This window comes from Theropithecus gelada, chromosome 17, assembly GCF_003255815.1.
Source record: "Theropithecus gelada isolate Dixy chromosome 17, Tgel_1.0, whole genome shotgun sequence".
NCBI classification, from domain to species: Eukaryota; Metazoa; Chordata; class Mammalia; order Primates; family Cercopithecidae; genus Theropithecus; species Theropithecus gelada.
In genome coordinates, this window is record NC_037685.1 from 86,951,519 (window position 1) to 86,972,448 (window position 20,930).

Sequence of the window (20,930 nt, forward strand, 5' to 3'; positions counted from 1 at the left end):
TATTTAAGTCTGGATAAAAGATCAAGCTTTTAAGAAAATCCTTTACATGTATTTTTAAGAAGTATTATATACAATACACTAATCTCAGATGTCCTAGAAACATTATGTCCTTTTTCTTACTTACTTTTCTAGCCAAGGACTCAGAATCACAATGACTCAAAGCTGTATTGTAAAAACGCCATCACCATTTTTTGATGCTTGAGATACCGCATCTTGTATAAAGATTCCATTTTAGGGGTCTGATTTGGAATTCAGATAAATGAGCACAGAGCATTACACTTGCAATTGGAGATTTACAAGATAGCAGGTAATGCATGCTTGGCTATCTGAATTCAAAATCTAAAACTTCCAGATAATAGCCATCTTAATGACCTCACTTTGGGTCACAGTATTTTCTGTTTTTTTTTTTTTTTTTCCTATACACAAAATCTCTGAATCTCTGTATATCTTCTAGCACATATTTTTAGTGAATATTTAAAAGTTTTCTTTAAATTATCCCTTAAGCTAGAGGAGATTGTTTTATTTCAGTTAGAAAGCAAAAAGTTAATATTCATTTGATGCTAGTATGTTTAGACATTATGTGTTTAGACTACAATTTTTATTCATAACCTGTTTTGATTCAGAAGGTACTAACACAAGACATTTTGCAAACTTAAATAAATTTGTAATAAATAAGTTTGCCCCCCTCTTTTTTCAAAATATGAAGTAAAGATTTATGAGTACTAAGTGTATACTTTGCTATGAAAACATAGAAAGATAATGTTATTACTGTTTAGTAAATAGTTTATAGAAGAAACCAAAGAATCATGATCTCCAGAAACAGAAATTTTATCTATTAATAATTGTACTTTTGGCAAATAGGAGATATTAACTAAATATTTGATGAAAACCAAAATAACTGAGCAATTGTGAACCTGGGGATACTATATTGCTCATCTCCAAATGAATTTTTTAACTATCTTAAAGCATTGCTATGAGTATTAAATGAGTTAAATGAGTTAGAATTGAACCAGGAACATCCTATTGAAAATACATTATTGTGTTACATGATTATGAGTATTATTAGTGGCAGTTTTATTGTAGGATTCCAGAAGAGGCTACTTACTCTTTGAATGCACCCATGCTTTCAAGATGAATCAAAAGATTATTTTATAATACATGAATTTTGGCAAAATTATGCATATAAATCTCTCATACTTAAAAAAACTGAGTTTTCTAAATTTATCATTATGCTTTATGACATCAATCTGTTGAAAACTTCTCTTTATAATGAACTTTTCTTATATTTCTTATGTTAAGAATAAATATCTCAATGGGCATTTGAAAGATATATACATGCAAAATAATGTAAAATTATACCCACATAAGGACAAATATCTTGAATGCAAGGTAATAAATACATTTACTGTAGATGAACTTAAAGTGTGTTATCTTAATAGCCCTGTGAAACATTTCAAGTGTATCTGAGATACTGCACTGAGTGAATGTTCCCCTGGTGTGGAAGGATTCTAGCTGATTAAAACAGTCAATATGATATACTAAGTTTCAGTTCTCTCAGGCCCCTGTGTCTGACATACGATTGTTTTATGGCTCTTGCTGAGGGACAAATAACAGCCAGGCAATGGTCCTCTCTCTCTCTCTCTGTTTTTTTTGTTTTGTTTTTTTTTTTTTCATTTTTTCACCCTCTAACTGTATTTTTTTTTTCTGATTTTCTTCTGCCTTGCTTTAAATTTGCAATTGAAAGCTAAAGAGTTTATCTTTTTAAGTTTTGTGAATTTAAGTCTATGATTTAGGAACCCTGAGAGAAATCAGGGAGAATTCTAAAATCCTATTCATATGGGCTATCACAATGACATCTAGATTTAGCAAAAGATTTTAGCTGTAAGAATCATTGCAAAGCTGGTGTTGGTACGTGTTATTAATATTGAACACTCGACAGTGTAAGGTATTAGAGATTTTATTTGAATTTAAAATTTTCTGTTTATGTATGTTACTTTGGAAAGCCATTATAGAAAAATGATAAAATTTCTCTAGAATCTATTGCTATAATTTTGAGACAAGATAAAGTGCACTTGTACCAAGTAACCCTTTAGCATCCCATAACTTATGTGGTCTAACATCACAACAAGAGGTAGAATTGAAAGATAGGCAACATAATATTGGGATTTGTTCTTAATTAATTAATTTTTGCACACACATGTATCTCTTAGCTTATTAAGGATGAGGCAATATGCTGGAATATAACATAGAGGTGTAATGAATAAGCATCTGGACTAAAAGTCAAAGGCCCAAAGGATAAAAATCAGTTTGCATCTGAAGCTCAAATTCATCATCATGGAGTGATACATGCATAAATGTGAAATTTTATTTTAGATATATTTTGAAGTCAGTAAAATTAGGTAGAAATATTTAAAATTTTGAGATACAATATGGGAACAATAATTTCTCATAAATGCTAGATATTAGCTTTATCCTATAGTTACTAAAGCTTATTATTATGGTACCATACAGTTTCAATCTTAAGTGAAAGTTCTTGTTCCGTTGTAACCTATATTAGGGCAAGATATTTTTTGACCAGCTCTACAAGAAAACAGAAAAATAAGGACTTTTATGGTGATTCTAATAATCTAAGTGGAATTAAATTGTTAAATATAAATTTTAAATATTGTGTTATGTTCAGTGTTATAAATGCTAATGCATTAAACAATTCCATATAGATTAAAATTGTTATATAAATAATCTCTAGTATTCTGCTTCTAATTTGATTTACTTTTAAAAATGTTTGCTTTTTTTCAAAATAAAACTTGCAAGAAAAGTTGTGGTAAAAGGCTAGCCCATGCAGTTGGGCATATAAACAGCCTTCATCCTTGTCAATATAGACTTCATACATGGGACTACACAAGCACTGAAGTTGTCTGGAGATATACTAAATTATATTCACTTATCTACCTGCTTGTTGAGAGACATCCTTTCTATGAATAATCGCCAGTAAAAATTAACATGAGATGAACATGAGATGCAAATATGTATTCTAATTACCTCTGTCCATTGATCTATCTGTATACTTCATCCTCAGATCTCCTTGTCACTGAATTTTTCGTCTTATTCCAGTCTGGACTCAGACAAACTGGCCCTGCCATTTGCCACTTCCAAGGTATTAGGGAATAACCACAGTTGAAACAAATTATTTCTTCATATGGAGTAGAAAACTAAATGTATTGCTTGTAGTTCTGTCCACTGGGAGAATTTCTCTTTATCACTTTGGGATAAGAGTTGTAATGCACCAACAATTTATTTCTGGCTAATATCTCAGTAGGCTGGCATTCCCTCCCCAAGGAATTGATTTATAGCTCTATGAGAGTTCTTTTTAGAATTTATGAGGCTCTAGAAACATTTAGACAATGTTTCCTTTATGAAATCTGGATTCCCTTCTTCAAGGGTCTGAAGTATCAGTAATAACCTGGCATCAACCACTTATTAGAGATTTGGGTCAAGGCTCAACAGGAACCACTCCTCCACACCACTTAATACAATTAAAGGTAACATCTTAATTTTATTCCCCTACACTGAGTGTGGTAGCTACTTCTACACGTTCTCTTCTGTATCTCAGTGTTTTGTTCTGGGCTTTCAATCTTCTAACACTTGTTTAGCATGTTTAAAATTTTTTTCAATTTTTTTTTTTTCTGAGTTAGAAATACTGTTAAGACATCTTTTGACAGGGGCCTCGCCAGTAAGTTAATTAATACCATAAGTAGGCTCAGAAAACAGACCCTCAGTGAAAAATTTTCAGATGGGTTTAAACATCTTGCCAATGGGAAATAGAAGGCTTATTATCCTTGATATACAGAAGCATCATCATTAACCAAATTGTTACTTATTTTGATTATGAATAAGTACTTATGGAGCAAATACTTTGGGAGATCAAGTTTCTATTCACTTATATGAAGAAAAAAATAAGTACAAAGTTTATGAAGTGAGTACATGTTTTAAAATGCCCTGACACACTTATATAAATAAAAATCACAAGCTCAGATTTTTAATTTCTTAACTCTAATTGTGGTATAAAATGAGAGATATTCTAAGATGACTTTAAAAACATCTCTTATATACTATAGAAACAAATCAAACTTGATGAAAATCAGACATAAAATGTAATCATACTGTTTTCAGAAATACAATGTCAGTTGAGTTAACAACCCTGTACAATTTTCAATGTAAAATTTAGGATATTTGAGAAAGAGTGAAATTCTGAAATTTGGAACGAGGGTGTTCATGTGGACCCAGAAAATGATAGAAAGGGGCCTTAGCTACCCATTGGTGACACTGAGACCTAAATCTGGTCGTAGTTTGAGAGACAATGAAGGTGGATAGAAGGGATATGTCTTGCAGAGTCGAATCTTCATTTTTAAGGAAATTTTAGGTCAGTCATTGTTGTTTTATTTTAAAACAGGTCAAATTGGTGCTTCTGCTAGGTCTGAAGTTTCCAAAAATATTTATTTATTTTTGTACTTTATATGTTTTTTTTTTTTTTTCAATTTTTATTTCCTACTTTTTCTAACTTTGTTTTAGGTTCAGGGGATACACATGCAGGTTTGTTACATGGGTAAATTGCATGCCGCAGGGGTTTGGTATACAGATTATTTTGTCACCTAGGTAATGCAGGTAGTACCTAATGGATGTTTTTTTTTTATCTTAACCCTCCTCCCACCCTCAACTATCAAGAAACTCCCATGTCTATAGTTCACAATCCTGGGACTGCTGTGTCAAATGACAGTTCCATTTAAATTCTTTGAGAAATCTTCAAACTATTTTCCACAGTGCCTAAACTAATTTATATTCCCACCCACAGTGTATATGTTCCCTTTTCTTCACAAGCTCATTCATATCTTTTTTTTTTTTTTTTTTTTGACATTTTAATGATAGCCCTTCTGACTGATGTGAGATGGTATCTTTGTGTGGTTTTAATTTGCATTTCTCTATGAATAGTGATGTGGAGCATTTTTTTCTTTATATGTTTCTTGGCCACATGTATGTCTTTTTTTGAAAAGTGGTCATGTCCTTTACAAATTTTTTTAATGTGGTTGTTTGGTTTTTTGCTTGTTAATTTGTTTAAGTTCCTTATAGATTCTGGATATAAGACCTTCATCAGATGCATAATTTGCAAATATTTTCTACCATTCTTTAGGTTGTCTGCTTATTCTGTTGATAATTTCTCTCACTGTGCAGAAGCTGCTTAGTTTCATTAGGTCTGATTTGTCATTTTTTGTTTGTTTGTTTCTGTTGCAATTGCTTTTCTTTGACATTAAATCATTGCCAGGGCCAATATCCAGAATAGTATTTTGTAAGTTTTCTTCTAGAGTTGTTTATAGTTTTGGGTTTTACATTTAAGTCTTTGATTCATTTCATGTTGATTTTTGTATATGATGCAAGGTAGGGGTCCAGTTTCAATCTTTTGCAAATGGCTAGCTAGTTATCCCAGTACCATTTACTGAATAAGGAGGCCTTTACACATTTCTTGTTATTGTTAACTTGGTCAAAGATCAGATGTTTGTATGCGTGAGACTTTAGTTCTGGGTTCTGTAACCTGTCCATTGGTCTGTGTCTGCTTTTGTAACAGTGCCATACTGTTTTGGTTACTATAGCCCTGTAGTATTGCTTGAAGTTGGGAAGTATGATGCCTCTGACTTTGTTCATTTTGTTTTGGACTGCAATGGCTATTTGGAGTCTTTTTTTGGTTCTATATGAATATTAGAATAGTTTTTTTTAATTTCTAATTATGTGAAAAATGTTATTGGTAATTTGATAAGAATAACACTGAATCTGTAGATTGAGCAGTATGGGCATTTTAATGATACTGATTCTTCCTATACATGAGTGTGAAATGTTTTTTCTTTTTTTTTTTTTAATTTGTTCGTATTATCTCTGATTTCTTTGAGCAGTGTTTTGTAATTCTCATTGCGGGGATCCTTTACCTCTCTGGTTAGCTGTACTCCTAGGTATTTAATACTTTCATGGCTATTGTGAATGGGGTAGCAGTCATGATTTGGCACTCAGCTTGGACCTTATTGGTATACATAAATGCTACAGACTTTTTAATAATGATTTTGTATCCTGAAAATTTGCTGAAGTTGTTTATCAGTTCTAGGGTCCTGTGGGCAGAGACTCTGGGGTTTTCTAGGTATAGAATCATATTGAATATGAAAATAGATAGTTTGACTTCTTCTCTTCCTATTTGCATATCTTTTCTTTCTTTCTTTCTTACCTGATTGTTCTGACTAGAACTTCCTGTCCTATGTTAAACAGAATTGTGAAAGTGGGCATCCTTGTCATGTTCCAGTTTTTAAGGATAATGCTTTCAGCTTCTGCCTGTTTGGTATGATGTTGGCTGTGGGTTTGTCATAGATGGCTCTTATTATTCTGAGGTATGTTTGTTTGATGCCAAGTTTGTTGAGGTTTTTCAAAATGAAGGGGTGTTGAATTTTATCAGAACCTTTTTCTACTTCTATTGATATAATACTATGTTTTTTGTTTTTAGTGATGTTTATTTGATGAATTGCATTTACGATTTTCTTATGTTAAACCCACCTTGCATCTCAAGAATAAAACCCACTTGATTGTGGCACCTTAGCATTTTGACGTGCTTCTGGATTTGGTTTGCTAGTATTTTGTTGAGGAGTTTTCCATCTATGTTCATCTGGGATATTGGGCTGCACATTTCTTTTTCCATCATGTCTCTGTCAGGTCTCAGTGTCAGAATGGTCTGGACTTATAGAATGAGTTAGGGAGGAGCCTCTCTTGCTCAGTTTTTTGGATAGTTAAGGTAGGATTAATACCAGCTGTTGTTTTATACATCTGGTTCAATTTGGCTATGAATCCATCTGGTCCAGGGCTTTCTCTGGGTGGTAGGTTTTTTATTACTGATTCATTTTTGGAACCCATTATTTATCTGTTCAGGATTTCAAACTCTTCCTGGTTTAATCTTGGGAGGTTGTACATTTCCAGGAATTTATCCATTCCTTCCAGGTTTTCTAATGTGTGTGCATAGAATTGTTTGTAATAATCTTTGGGATTTTTTTGTACTTTTATGTGATGTGTGATAATGTCCCTTTTGCCATTTCTTACTGTGTTTATTTGGATCTTATCTTTTTTTAAAATTAATCTAGCTAGCTGTTTATCAATTTTGTTTACTCTTTCAAATAACCAACTTTTGATTTTGCTGTTCTTTTGTATGGTTTGTTGCATCTCAGTTTCATTCAACAGTTTGGCTCTCATTTGGGTTATTTATTTTCTACTGCTAGCTTTGAAATTGGTTTTCTCATGTTTTTCCAGTTCCTGTAGGTGTGATATTAGGTTGTTAAGTTGAGATCTTTCTGACTTTTGGATGTGGGCATTTAGCACAATAAACTTTTTCTAACACTGCTTTAGCTGTTTCCCAGAGATGCTGGTATGTTGTATCATTGTTTTTACTAGCTTTAAATAATTTCTTGATTTTTGCCTTAATTTCATTATTTATCCAAATGTCATTCAAAAACAGGTTGTTCAATATCCATGTAACTGTATGACTTTGAGAGACCTTCTTTGTATTGATTCTGTTTTTATTGTGCCATGGCCTGAGATTGTAGTTGGTATAATTTCAGTTTTTCTGAGTTTTTTGGGGGGAATTCCTTTATGCCTGACCATGTTGTGTATTTTAGAGTATGTGCTATATGTGAGTAAAAAAAAAATGTATATTCTATTTTCGTTGGGTGAAGTGTTCTGTAGATGTCTATTAGTTCCATTTTGTCAAGGGTTGAGTTTAGGTCACAAATATCTTCATTAGTTTTCTGCCTCAATGATCTGTCTAATATTGTCAGTGGAGTGTAATGTCTCTCGCTCTTCTTGCATGACCATTTATGTCTCTTTACATTTGTCTAAGAACTTGGTTTTTGAACCTGTCTGTTCCTACGTTGGGTGCATCCATATTTAGGATAGTTAAGTTTTGTGGAACCAAACCCTTCATCACTATGTAATGCTCTTTGTTGTCCTTTTTGATCACTATTGGTTTAAAGTCTGTTTTGTCAGAAATAAAAAAAAATATCAGCCCTGCTCTTTTTTTGCTTTTCCTTTGCTTCATGAATTTTTCTTCATTCCTTTACTCACTTTGAGCCTATGGGTCTCACTGAATGTGAGCTGGGTCTCTTGTAGACAGCATATAGTTGGGTCTTGCTACTTTAACCATCTTACTACACTGTGCCTTTTAAGTGGGGGCATTAAGCCCATTTACATTCAAGGTTAATATTGATATGTGGGATATGATCCAATCATCATGTTATTAGATGATTGTTATGTAGACCTGATTGTGTAGTTGCTTTATAATGTCAATGGTTTGTGTATTAACTGTGTTGTTTTGGCAGCTGGTAATTATCTTTCTTTTCCATGTTTAGCACTCTCTTAAAGATCTCTTACAAGGCAGGTCTGGTGGTAACAAATTTCCTTAGCATTTGCTTGTCTGAAAGTGATTTTATTTCTCATTTGCTTACAAGCTTAATTTGGTTGAAGATGAAATTCTTAATTGGAATTTCTTTTCTTTAAAGATGCTGAACATAGGCCCTCAATCTCTTGTGGCTTGTCAGGTTTATGCTGAAAGGTCCACTGTTAGCCTGATGGGGTTTCCTTTGCCAATGACCACCCCTTATCTCTAACTGCCTTTAATATTTTTTTCTCTTTCTTTGACTTTGGATAATCTGATGACTATGTGTCCTGGGGATGATTATCTTACGTAGTATCTTACAGGAGTTCTCTGAATTTCCTAAACTTGAGTGTTGACCTTTCTAGTGTGGTTGGAGAAATTTTTATGGACAACATCCTCAAATATGTTTTCCAAGTTGCTTGCTCTCTCTCCCTCACTTTCAGTGATGACAATGAGTCATAGGTTTTGTCCCTTTTTATAATATCATAATCTATTTACAAAACTTGGAGATTTTGTTCATTCTTTTATATTCTTTCTTCTTAATTTTCTCTTTCCTCTTCTTCTTCGTTGTCGTCATTGTCTAAGTTGATTTGAAGAATTACTCTTTGAGTGCTGAGATTCTTTCTTTAGCTTGGTATATTCTGCTGTTAACACTTTCAATTGTATTATAAAATTATTGTGAGTTTTACAGCTCTATCAGGTCAGGTTGGTTGTTTCTTAAAGTTCCTATTTAATTGTTTAGCTCTTGTATCATTTTACTGGATTCCATAGACTTCTTGTATTGAGTTTCAACTTTTCTCTTGAATTTTCATGATCTTCATTGCCACGTGGATTCTGAATTTTATGTCTGTGATTCCTGCAATTTTGGTCTGATTAAGAGCCATTGATGGGGAGCTAGTGCAGTCATTGGGAGGTAAGAAGACATTCTAGCTTTTAGAGTTGCCAGAGTTCTTACATCAGATGTCTCTCATCTGTGAGAGCTGATGTTGCTTTAACGTTTGAGGCTACTGTCCATTCGATGGGGATTTTTCACTTTTATATTCTTTAAATCACTTGAGGCTTTGACTGTGATATAAATTGGGGTCAGACAACTGACTTCATTTCTGGAAGATTTCACGAAGCCAACACTCAGCTCAGTACTCCTAGGCTGCATGCTCTAACCCTGCGGCGGGGGTGGGGGTCCGTGGATAGGGCGAAGACAGGGTTGAATTTGGGCCCAAGACTTTCTTCTCTGGTTCCTCAAGGTTGAGAGTACCCTGTGCTGGAGTGGCTGAGGTGTAAACAGACTTTGTTGTCATGGCAACTCTGTAAGAACTCTCAAGTTCGCAGTGTCTGGGCTATCCAGGCAAAGCCATGAGTTGAAGTCAGGAGAAACCTAGACATCAACTCCAGATTTGGGTCTCATATGGACAGCTTACTTAAAGAAAATGGATTATTGCCCAAGAGGGTGAAAGTTTACATAAAAGAAGATCAAAAACTGAATTAAAATACATAGTCACAGTTTTAAGGAAGATAAAGGCAGAAGAAACAACTAAGACTAAAATAAGTCACATAGGCAAGGGCAGGGAGAGATAGCTGTCAATGTAAGGGAGAAGTTTAGACAAGGAATGGCTAACCACATAGACTGAGCAGTGATCAAATCCCTGAGGATAGTTTGAGTTCACCAATTGCAAAGTCCTTGGCAACCTTAGTGAGCTCTAGATGATTTGGGCAGAAGCCAAACTTCAGTGGATGGAGAATTAATAAAAAGCACATAAATAGAGATACTGATTAAGAAACAACTGCTGAAACATGGAAGAAGAAAGATAAAAATTGTTGGTCAGGCACAATGGCTCACTCCTGTAATCCCAGCGCTTTGGGAGGCCAAGATGGGTGGATCACCTGTGATCAGGAGTTTGATATCAGACTGACCAACATGGTGAAACCCCGTCTCTACTAAAAATACAAAAATTAGCCAGGTGTGGTGCTGGATACTTGTAATCCCAGTTACTGGAGAGGCTGAGGTATGAGAATTACTTGAACCTGGGAGGTAGAGGTTGCAGTAAGTCGGAGATCATGCCATTGCACTCCAGCCTGAGTGACAGAGCAAGACTCTGTCCAAAAAATAAATAAATAAATAAATAAAATAAAATAAAATAAATAATACTTGTCTAACCAAATGTCTTCAATCCAGAGACCTAACTTGAAGAGAAGACCTATTAAGACTGGATATGATGTGTACATTGTAGCTTGTCATGCTTATAATCAGATGCTGAGGCTGATTTTCAGCACAGAATTTTCTGTCTCTGCTAAGAAAAATATTATTTTTAAAGATGCCAAAGAGGCCCTGTTTTTTTCTGTTGAGTGCATGTTTTGATAATTAAATGGGGTATATATAATATTATTATTTATTAAAATATCTCAAATAAGTTTTTCTATACCATGATCTTTATAAATAGTGCTAACCATTTTCTTACTATGCACCACATGTAGTTGACTGCTATCTCCTTGTCACCCATTTGCACCTCATTAAAATTAACTACAGCTTAATTAATTGTGATGTCATCAATGTCAAAAATTATTTCCAGCCCACCTACCATAATCTGCTTTATAGAGATACTATTGATATCTACTGTCTTGGCTCAGGCTCATTAGAAACACAGCCTGATGTAATATATATGTGCTAATGCTTAATGTAATGTGATTCCAGTGCAGCAAGAACTATGGAAAAACACAGTGATGCATAAAGGACAAATTATAAACACGTTGTGTGTTGCCAACTACTCACTGTTTCATGAGACAAGAAGAGACATGTCCCATTGCTTGATCATGTGAGATGTCTTGGGCAGTCTGTACCAGGAGTCTATGTCCCAGAATTGTCTATTGAAGAGATGAAAGGAAAAATATTAATCTCCAAGTTCTCTCTTATCTGTTCTTTCCCAGTGTTCATAATTTGCCTGACAGTTAACTCTCTACAACTTAAGAATTATTTGTCCCCTGTTGTGGAAGTCGCCAGAGAAGCCAGATCAGACATGTTATAACATAGTGCTTTACCTAATTATAAAATATATGTGAGGAGCTAAAGTTTTAGTCATTTTTTATTGGTTTAGCCTCAGGTACAATGGGTATTATGGAGAACATGCAAGAACCACATCAATAGAATCGCGACAATCCCATTATTATTAACAGATAAGACTTCAGTGATTCTCGTGGCTTCAACAAGAGTGATCATAACCAGATGCCTAAAAAGACAGACAAAATTGAGGTAATATGATGCAATGCTAATAATTCATCTTTTAAAAAGTATTTTATGGTATTTTGGATACAAATTAAAATAAACATCTTCAAAATTGAAACATAGTCTTATGACTTATACAGGAGTATACCCTCACTATGAATAAAAAAACTCAAAACAGAATATAGCAAAATTTATGGCTGTATCAATGGCAATGCTTATAGGAAAATGTATAGCTGTATGTATATACCTATATTAAAAAATAAAACCAGGAATCAAAGTGATTAGTTGCTAATTTTAATAAAAGAAAAGTGATTCCTAAAGAATACTATCAATAATTACATGCCAATAAATTATATAACCTAGATGAAGCTGACAAATTATTAGAAAGACACACATAATTGAAACTGACTCAAAGAGAATGAGATAATATGAATAGAACTATAAAAATTAGAGACTGAGTAATTAAAAACATCCCACAAAGAACTCAACTGGCTTCACTGGTAAATTCTACCAAAACTTCAAAGAAATAACACCACTCTTTCACAAACTGTTTTAGATATCAATGATGTACAGTCACTGATGGAAGTGATCTGGAATTAAAAAATTAGATATCTTTCCTATTTTTAGGCAGGTGCTTATCTATTCCCTCTGCAATATTAGTGAAGATAACTCAATGAAATACCATTTACACAGAAAAATAACTAACTTCATACGTAATTTCATGTACTTACATAATTGATATTGGCAATATGATATTTATGTGGAATAATATAGGACCCAATTTAAACTTTTTTGTACATCGTATTATCGTTTCTTTTGAAAACTCACTAAGTTGTAAAGCTGAGACATTTTAGTGACTATAAAATTGCTCAGCTTTCTTACACATCTAAGAATAACCAAACATTGTGACTTAAATTAATTTTAGTTTTGTTATATGTGAAGCATGCTGCTTTGCTATAATGTAGATAAATCTTCTGTGATACAGATTTAGCTGACTTATTTCTTCTTTATTCACAATGGGTAGATTTTCATTATTTTCTTAAACTTTTTTCTTGTCTTTCTCTTTTTTTTTCTTTTTTCTTTTCTTTTCTTCTTGAGACAGGGTCTCATTCTGTTACCCAGGCTGGAGATCTTCTTTTCAATGACAATATAAAAAATTATGAGATGGTATCCATCCATGTACCCTGATGGTGATTCCTAATGCTACTCTTTCCCTATGATTATCTCTTTTGATTTAGGGACAGATATAATGTTTTGCTGACAAATTCTTAAATGACAACAAATATAATTTAAATAGTCCTTACCTTGGCAAAATATACTTAAGCTAAGATATTGAGAGAAAAATTTGGAGAGTTATTCATGAAAGACACATTGTACTATGCCCTTATTGAACACTTTCAAATATATATTTATTTTATTTTGATACAGAGTCTCACTGTGTCACCCAGGCTAGAGTGCAGTACCACTATCTTGACTCGCTGCAACCTCCACCCTCTGGTCAAGCGGTTCTTGTGCCTCAGTTTCTCAAGTAAGTGGGATTACAGGCATACACCACCACACCTGGCTAATTTTTGTATTTTTTAGTAGAGATGGGTTTCACCATGGTGGCCAGTCTGGTCTTGAACTCCTGACCTCAGGTGATCCACCACCTTGGCCTCCCAAAATGCTGGGATTACAGGTGTGAGCCATTGCGCCTGGCCTAAGGTGATATATTTTAAAATGAATCCTGTTTAATGCATTTTATAGGAAGCAGCATTAGGTGTAAATGATCAACCTTTTCTGATGCACATTCTTATATTCAGATTTTATCCTAAAATCCACTACAATATGATAGACTAATATCCCATAGTAATTATGATGAATCCTATATACTTAAAAAATGTACAGGATACTTTCAATAAATTGAAATATCTTCTTTAAATCACATGTACTTTTGTACAGGAAAAAACAACCAGAGTTTTGATAATGTCTGCATATTTATAATTTACTTTATTTTTAATCCGTAGTTAAAATTATTATTTTTCAACCTTACCCTAAGCCAGATTTTAAAGACACACACACAAAAATATAAAAATAAAAAAAGAAACAAAAATATTCCTCTGTCTGTCCTATTCCTGTGCTGTGGCTATGAACAGATGGCTCATTCTATTTTATAATCAATTTCCTATGACAGTATTTTGATTACTTATGTCTTAACCCATTATCGTTTATTGGAATATTTATGCAGTTTCAATAGCTGTTTTTCATGATATGATAACCTAATATAGGATTCCACTTTCTCTTAGATGCTGTTTATCAAAATTTTCAAGTACAATAATTATGGGCTTTCTAATCAAATAATTGATTATACCAATAAAACTAAAAATGCTAAGGTTTGCTGACTTCACTCAAAACATGACAATAATAACTAACATATAGTTATAATAATAACAACTGTTGCTGTGAGGATTAAATGAGGAAACTTAAGCATTGCCTAAACTAAAATAAACAATAAATAATTATTAATTAATAGCTATTAATAAAGCATGTTACTACTCTCTGAATCTTTAGTTTTTAAGATTCATGTAGAAATTTTGATGCATTTGGCTCATTTTTTTCCAAAGCTAGATATGACTAACCAATTCTATAATCAAAGTAGGAATAGAGTCAGCTTAAGTGCTTTCAATTCTAGACCTGATTGTCAGGTTCCTACACAGTGTAAGAAAAGATCAGTGACAATTCAGGGAGAAGAAAAGGAGAAACCACATCTGTGTGCTCCATCTTTCACTATTTTGAAAGTGTTACCTCTAGGAATAAATATAGTTTAAAACAAATTATGCTATGGATTTATTTTAGGTTCTGAAATGTTCTGACTATTCCCCCATGGCCATATAGATGTAGAATAACAAAGTGAATTGTCAGTGGTAATATTTGAGTGTAATTGAATATTCCAAGATTGTTCTATCTAAACTTAGTTTTTGTGGTTAAGGGATAAAAGCGTCAGGTTGGTAAGTAATACCTTAGATTTAACATTTTGCCGAGATTTCTCTCAGTCTTTTAGAAATCTTTAAATGAAATGAAACCTAATTGCCTAGAACCAAAGCCAAGGTCTGTTGGCACAATATAATAAGAAAATCCATACATTATTTCCAGTTGCTTTATTTTGCAGAAAAATTGTATTTTCTTCTATCTTTTAGCTTTCATCTACATAATGTTACACCTTTACATACCTCTGAGTCTTATACAAGATTCATATAGACTCTAGGCTGTATTAAATAATTAGAATGCATATAAATTTAGAGCTCAGCTTAGATCAACCTTACAAAATTATGCCATCCATATTTGTAGTGACAATCATAGAATTTAGTAGCATAAAATATTTTAGTAATAATACATGCATTGAAAATATCGTAGTAATGCATATTTGTTTATAAAATGTCAAGAATTATTTTTCAAGTGCTTTGTGTAAAATAGGTGGTAAGTCTATTGGTAACTTTTCTCTCTTGGAAGGATATATTTGGTCATCTGATAGATGACTCATTATATAATGGAAATATAGTCACCACTTACAGATCATATTATTTATATGTTATGACAGTCATTTTGTTTGTTAGGAAATAAACCCTCCAAAATATTGAAAAATTATCCTGAATTCTCTCAACTTACTTTGAACATTATTTTGCACCTTTTGTAAAGGAGACATTATTTGCTTTAAGAATTTTCTCTTAAATATGTGCTGATGGATTATTTATCATTGTTTATTGCCTATTAACATATAACTCAATAGCATAAAAATTCTAAATATACTTAAGTTTCAACTCAGGATACAGTATTGTGTGTATCAATAACATATTCAGAGTGTCTCCTCACAATTTAACCTATTTTTTTATTTAGCACTGGTTCTACTAGTGCTTGAATTGTCTTTTCTTAATGTCTAGATGTAGTTGGCTATTAGGTTATGTTCACTTTCAGTAAAGTAACTAAAATGCAAGCTATTTTCCCGAAGAGTTTGATTTTAGTGTGATCATCCAAACATAGTTCCTAATCTCAGCTTCATTAAGTAATTGTTATGACTATTAAATATGCTCCATTTGGTAAAACAAGGTACAAGATTCTAATCATATGGTTATTTCATTCATTTGTGATTTTACTGAATAAAAGAGTATTATATAAATAATTACTTTATTGATGTACTTCTCTGTGAGACTACATAAAATAGTAAGAAAAGCTCATGATACAGCACTATTGTGACTACTGCTTCAATTCCACCATCATGGTTCTCAACTTAGGTTCAACTACATTGAGCTTTATTTGTCTATAAGTCATCAATTCAATTGATGTTGTGTGATAGTTTCTTTAAAATTAAAAAATAAACAAATATATATTTTAAAGCATACATACTATAATATTTATTTTATACATTACAGGTTAACAGATTTTAAATTTTTATATACAAAATCTCTAAATACAAAACTAGCCTGATCTTTAAGAAAATTTAATATGGAATTATTGCACTAAGTTTTTTTTTGGCTAGGCATGGGTATATTATTTAACCCAGTTAACGTCAATATCTTTATGAACATTAAAGTTTATTTTAAAAGTAATGGTTAATTATAAACCATTTTCAGAAGAAAAATGAATGAACTTTATTAGCAGTGTAAATTTTTATTATATATTTAATAATTTCAATTTTTATTATAAAGTGTACATGTGCAGGTTTGATATATGGGTAAATTGTGTGACACTGAGGCTTGGAGTCCCAGTGATCCTCCATTATCGAAGCAGTAAGCATAGTGCCCAACAGGTGATACTTCAGACCTTACCGTTCTCCTTCCCTGCCTAGTTGTCCTCAGTGTCTATTGTTCCTATCTTCGTGTTCATGCACATTCAATATTTAGTTACCACTTATAAGTAATAACATAAAGTATTTGGTTTTCTGTTCTTGCATTATTTCACTTAAGGTAATGGCCTCCAGCTGCATCCATGTTGCTGGGAAGGACATGACTTCAATCCTTTTTATGGCTGTCTAGTATTTCTTGGTGTATATGTACTCCATTGTCTTTATTCAGTCAACTGTTGATGGGCACATAGGTAGATTCCATGTATTTGCTATTGTAAATAGTGCTGCAATGAACAAACGAGTGCATGTGCTTTTTTGATAGAGTATTTTCCTTTGGGTATATACCCAGTTGTGGGATTGCTATGTCAAATGGTAGTTCTATTTGAAGTTCTTTGTGAAATCTCCAAACTACTTTTCACAGTGGCTGAACTAATTTACATTCCAACCAACAGCCTCTCCAGCAACTGGTGCTTATTGGCTTGTTAACAGTTGCCACTCTGGTGTGAGAGGGTATCTCATTGCATCTCTCTGATGATTAGCAATGTTGAGCATTTTTTCATGTGTTTGTTGTCGATTGTGCATCTTCCTTTGTAAAGTATCTGTTCATGTCATTTATGAGAAAATATTTATATCTTTATGGATAAATACTTTTTTGAAAAATTATTTAAGCTCTTTCAATGGATACCATTAGGAACATTTGTGATTTATGGGAAGGGATCGAAATATCAACATTAAGAAGAATTTGAAAGAAGCTGACTCCAACCGACATGGATGACTTTAAGGGTTTCGAGTCTTCAGTGGAGGAAGGGGCAGAAGAATGGATGAAATTGCAAGAGAACCAGAGTTAGAAGTGAAGTCTGAAGAGGTGACGGAATTGCTGTAATCTCAATAAACCTTAAATGGATAAGGATTTGCTTCTTATAGATTAGCAAAGTAAGTGGTTTCTTAAGATGAAATTTACTCTTGGTAAAGAAGCTCTGAATATTGTTGAAATTACAACAAAACATTTAGAATATTACACAAACTTAGTTAATAAAACATTTCAGAGTTTGAGAGGATTTGACTCCAATTTTGAAAGAAGTTCTACTCTGGGTAAAATGCTATCAAACCGCATCACATGCTAAAGTTAAATCTTTTGTGAGAGTCAATTGGTGCTTTAAACTTCAGTGTTGTCTGATTTTAAAAACTGTCACACCTACCCCAAACATCAGCAACCACCAATCAATCAGCAGACAACAATATCACAAAAGACCTTCCACCAGAAAAAAAAAAAAAAAAATGACTGCCTGAAGTTTCAGATGATTTTTAGCATGTTTTAGCAATAAAGTGTTTTTAAATTAAAATATGTACTTTTTTTGTAGACATATGGTTTTGCACACTCAACAGGCTATATTATCATATAAATATAACTTTTACATGCACTGGGAAGTCAAAAACATTGTGACTTTTTATTGTAACTATTTCTTTATGCAGTGGTCTAGAACCAATCCTGCAATCTCTCTGAAGGTATGCCTGTGTGTGTGTGTGTGTGTGTGTGTGTGTGTGTGTGTGTATACATGCATATACATGTATACACATTATCTTTTCATAATGACAAAAGATCCCTTAATTAATATAAATTTTGATTTTAAACTCATACCAGTACAGAAAAAATACAATTAAAAATAATGTCTCTGATCACATAATATATATATATAATATTTTAAAATAAATATTTTATTTTATATATAAAATGTTTAAAATAAATATTCATATTAAATTAAACCCAACACATATTTTGTTTGCTTTTCATATTGTTTTCTTTTTTCTGCTTCCCAAGAGCTTAAACTCTTCATTTAGTAATCTGTGTTGGAGTAAGTAATCACCTCCCCATTTATGGGTATACAGCACATCATACATGTTGACACTGTCCATAAATTCTATATTTTTAAGTAAGCTAGAAGTACTTACAGGAAAAAGAACTCTCTCCCTTAGCTAACCTGAACATGAGTGCTGTGGGCATTTGAGGAAAATAGACAGGTTTAGAACTATAACCAGAGAAGACAGGGTAGACCAAGGAATGAAAACCACACCTTGGTGACAATTTGTAGCTACTGGATTAAGTTCTGCCAAACACCAGAAAGTTCTCGAGAATTTTCAATTACGAAAGTTAATAATATCAATTTTTTCATACACATAATTAAGTTGGATCATCTAATAAGTTAAAAAAAATCTAATTGATATACTCTTGTCAAGGATGTAAATCAGACTTAGTCCATTTTAATTGTTATACCTTCACTAGAGGACATTTTCTAAAATTTTTCAAAAGTTTTCAGAAAATTACACAAATGTTTCACTTCTAGGATTTATCTTAAAATTTAATTAGATGTAAATTCAAAATACTATGTGCCCAGTTTATCTGTGATAATTTGACTTAAAGAAACAAATGATATAATAAGGAATATGTTAAATAATTTTGTATACTTGAAAAAAAGCACAGGTATCAAAAAATCATGTTGTATACCCCTTTAGAACATGGAAAATATTTACTGAATTTATGTTAAAATATTGATTGCAGTACACAGTATAAATATTTTGAGTTATCACTAGTGATAAGAGTAATATTTATTTTACTTTCTGCTTCTAATGTAGCTCATATATTTTCTAAAATAAATATGAATACTTCTATTGTCATAAAATATTGTAGGTAAATAATTTGTGTGTGTGTGTGTGTGTGTGTGTGTGTGTATGTATATATATGTCTTTGCTGATAATCCTAATCAAGAAGGTTTTTCTTATGAAAATTTGGAAAAGCTTTGGATGCATTTCATGTTGAGATCTCAATATCCAACATGACAATATATCAAACTACAGTTGTAGCATCAGGCATAGGAGAACTGATGGAGCTGTATCTCAGCTTTCAAATGAATAATAATAATAATAATAATAATAATAAATAAAGTGTTATACCTAAACCACAATGTACAAAATTGTTAGACAGTTTTATTGTAATCTAGAATGGCAATAATATCAAAAGGACTAATATTCCAGGGGGCATAAGTGCCCCAATTTCTAGATAGTAAAATAGAATAGTGAAATAGTGCAGTGGTAATAGTGTCTAGATTCCAGAAAGTTTTCTCAGTTTGTGTCGCAGAATACTAGGGGGACAATGTAGCTCTCCATATAGTTATTTAAGGTAAAACAATTATTCAATATCTGAGGCCAATGTAGTTCCAGGAAAAGCCACACTCCCTCTGCGAATTTGGTGTTAAAACTTATAAAAAACATGTGGGATGGGAGACACCAGGTAAATAAGATCATTCAAGAACAGCTGCCAACTAACTTGAACCACAGACTAATTTTTATTTAATAATATATATGATTATCTGCCAAGTTCAACCTTCTTCATTCAGGCATTATATGTGGGTTACCTAGGTTGAGCATGTAATTTATCTTATAAAGGAGAATACTTATGCATGTGTAAGGGTGCTAATCAGACAAGAGGAGAACCTACATAAATCAGGATGGTTGCCAGCACACTTGAAGGCTGTCACCCAAATAGTAAGATGCCACAAGATTTCTTGCAGTATATATGTTTGTAATCAAAAGATGTTGCTGCTCAATGAAAGAAGAGGCCTTCTCCTAAAATATTTTGTGTGCTTCTTACTCATGGGAACAGAAAAGTGTGAGTTCAATAAATATTTGCTAAATGAATTAAGAAATAAATTGCAGAATGAATATTCTTAATTTGTCTCTAAACCGTCTGTTTTCAAAATTACTTTATAAAAATGCTTAAGGGAAACAAGAAGAATTCCAAAGAAAGTAGAACACTACAATTATAATTTAAAAGAAACTAGAGAAAAATGAGACAATGCTTTGCAATTTACACTTACATTAATTATCATTACTGTGAATGCTAAATGATTAGGTATTCCATTTTATTCATATAAACAAAAAATAATTAAAATTGTTACTAATATTAAGATGAACTTAAAAAGGAAAGAATACTGATTTTAATATACTGTAATGTTTTGACATAAAATGTAGTGAAATTACTAATAATTTTCATCTTCATATTATATAAAAATAGAATTTTAAAATAATGTCATAATAGTTATTAATTCCTTTAAAATTAACTGTGAAATTAATCATAGTGCTATCATTCTCATTAGTACCATATTTATTATAATTTACAAATAGTATCCCATATTTGTTAGTTGAATATTTAATTAATTGATATGATATGCTTATATAACTTTGCCCATTATCATAGAGCAGAGTGAAATGATACATTACTTGACTGCAGTCATTATGCAACACATGACTGTAATCTAATATTTGAATGTGGAATTTTAAAATTTTCACTTGAAAATGAAAAATATAGATAATTTTTCCCTTTGCAAATGTTCTATGGCAGTTATATTTTTAGTTTTTTGAGGAACCTTGATACTGTTATCCATAATGGG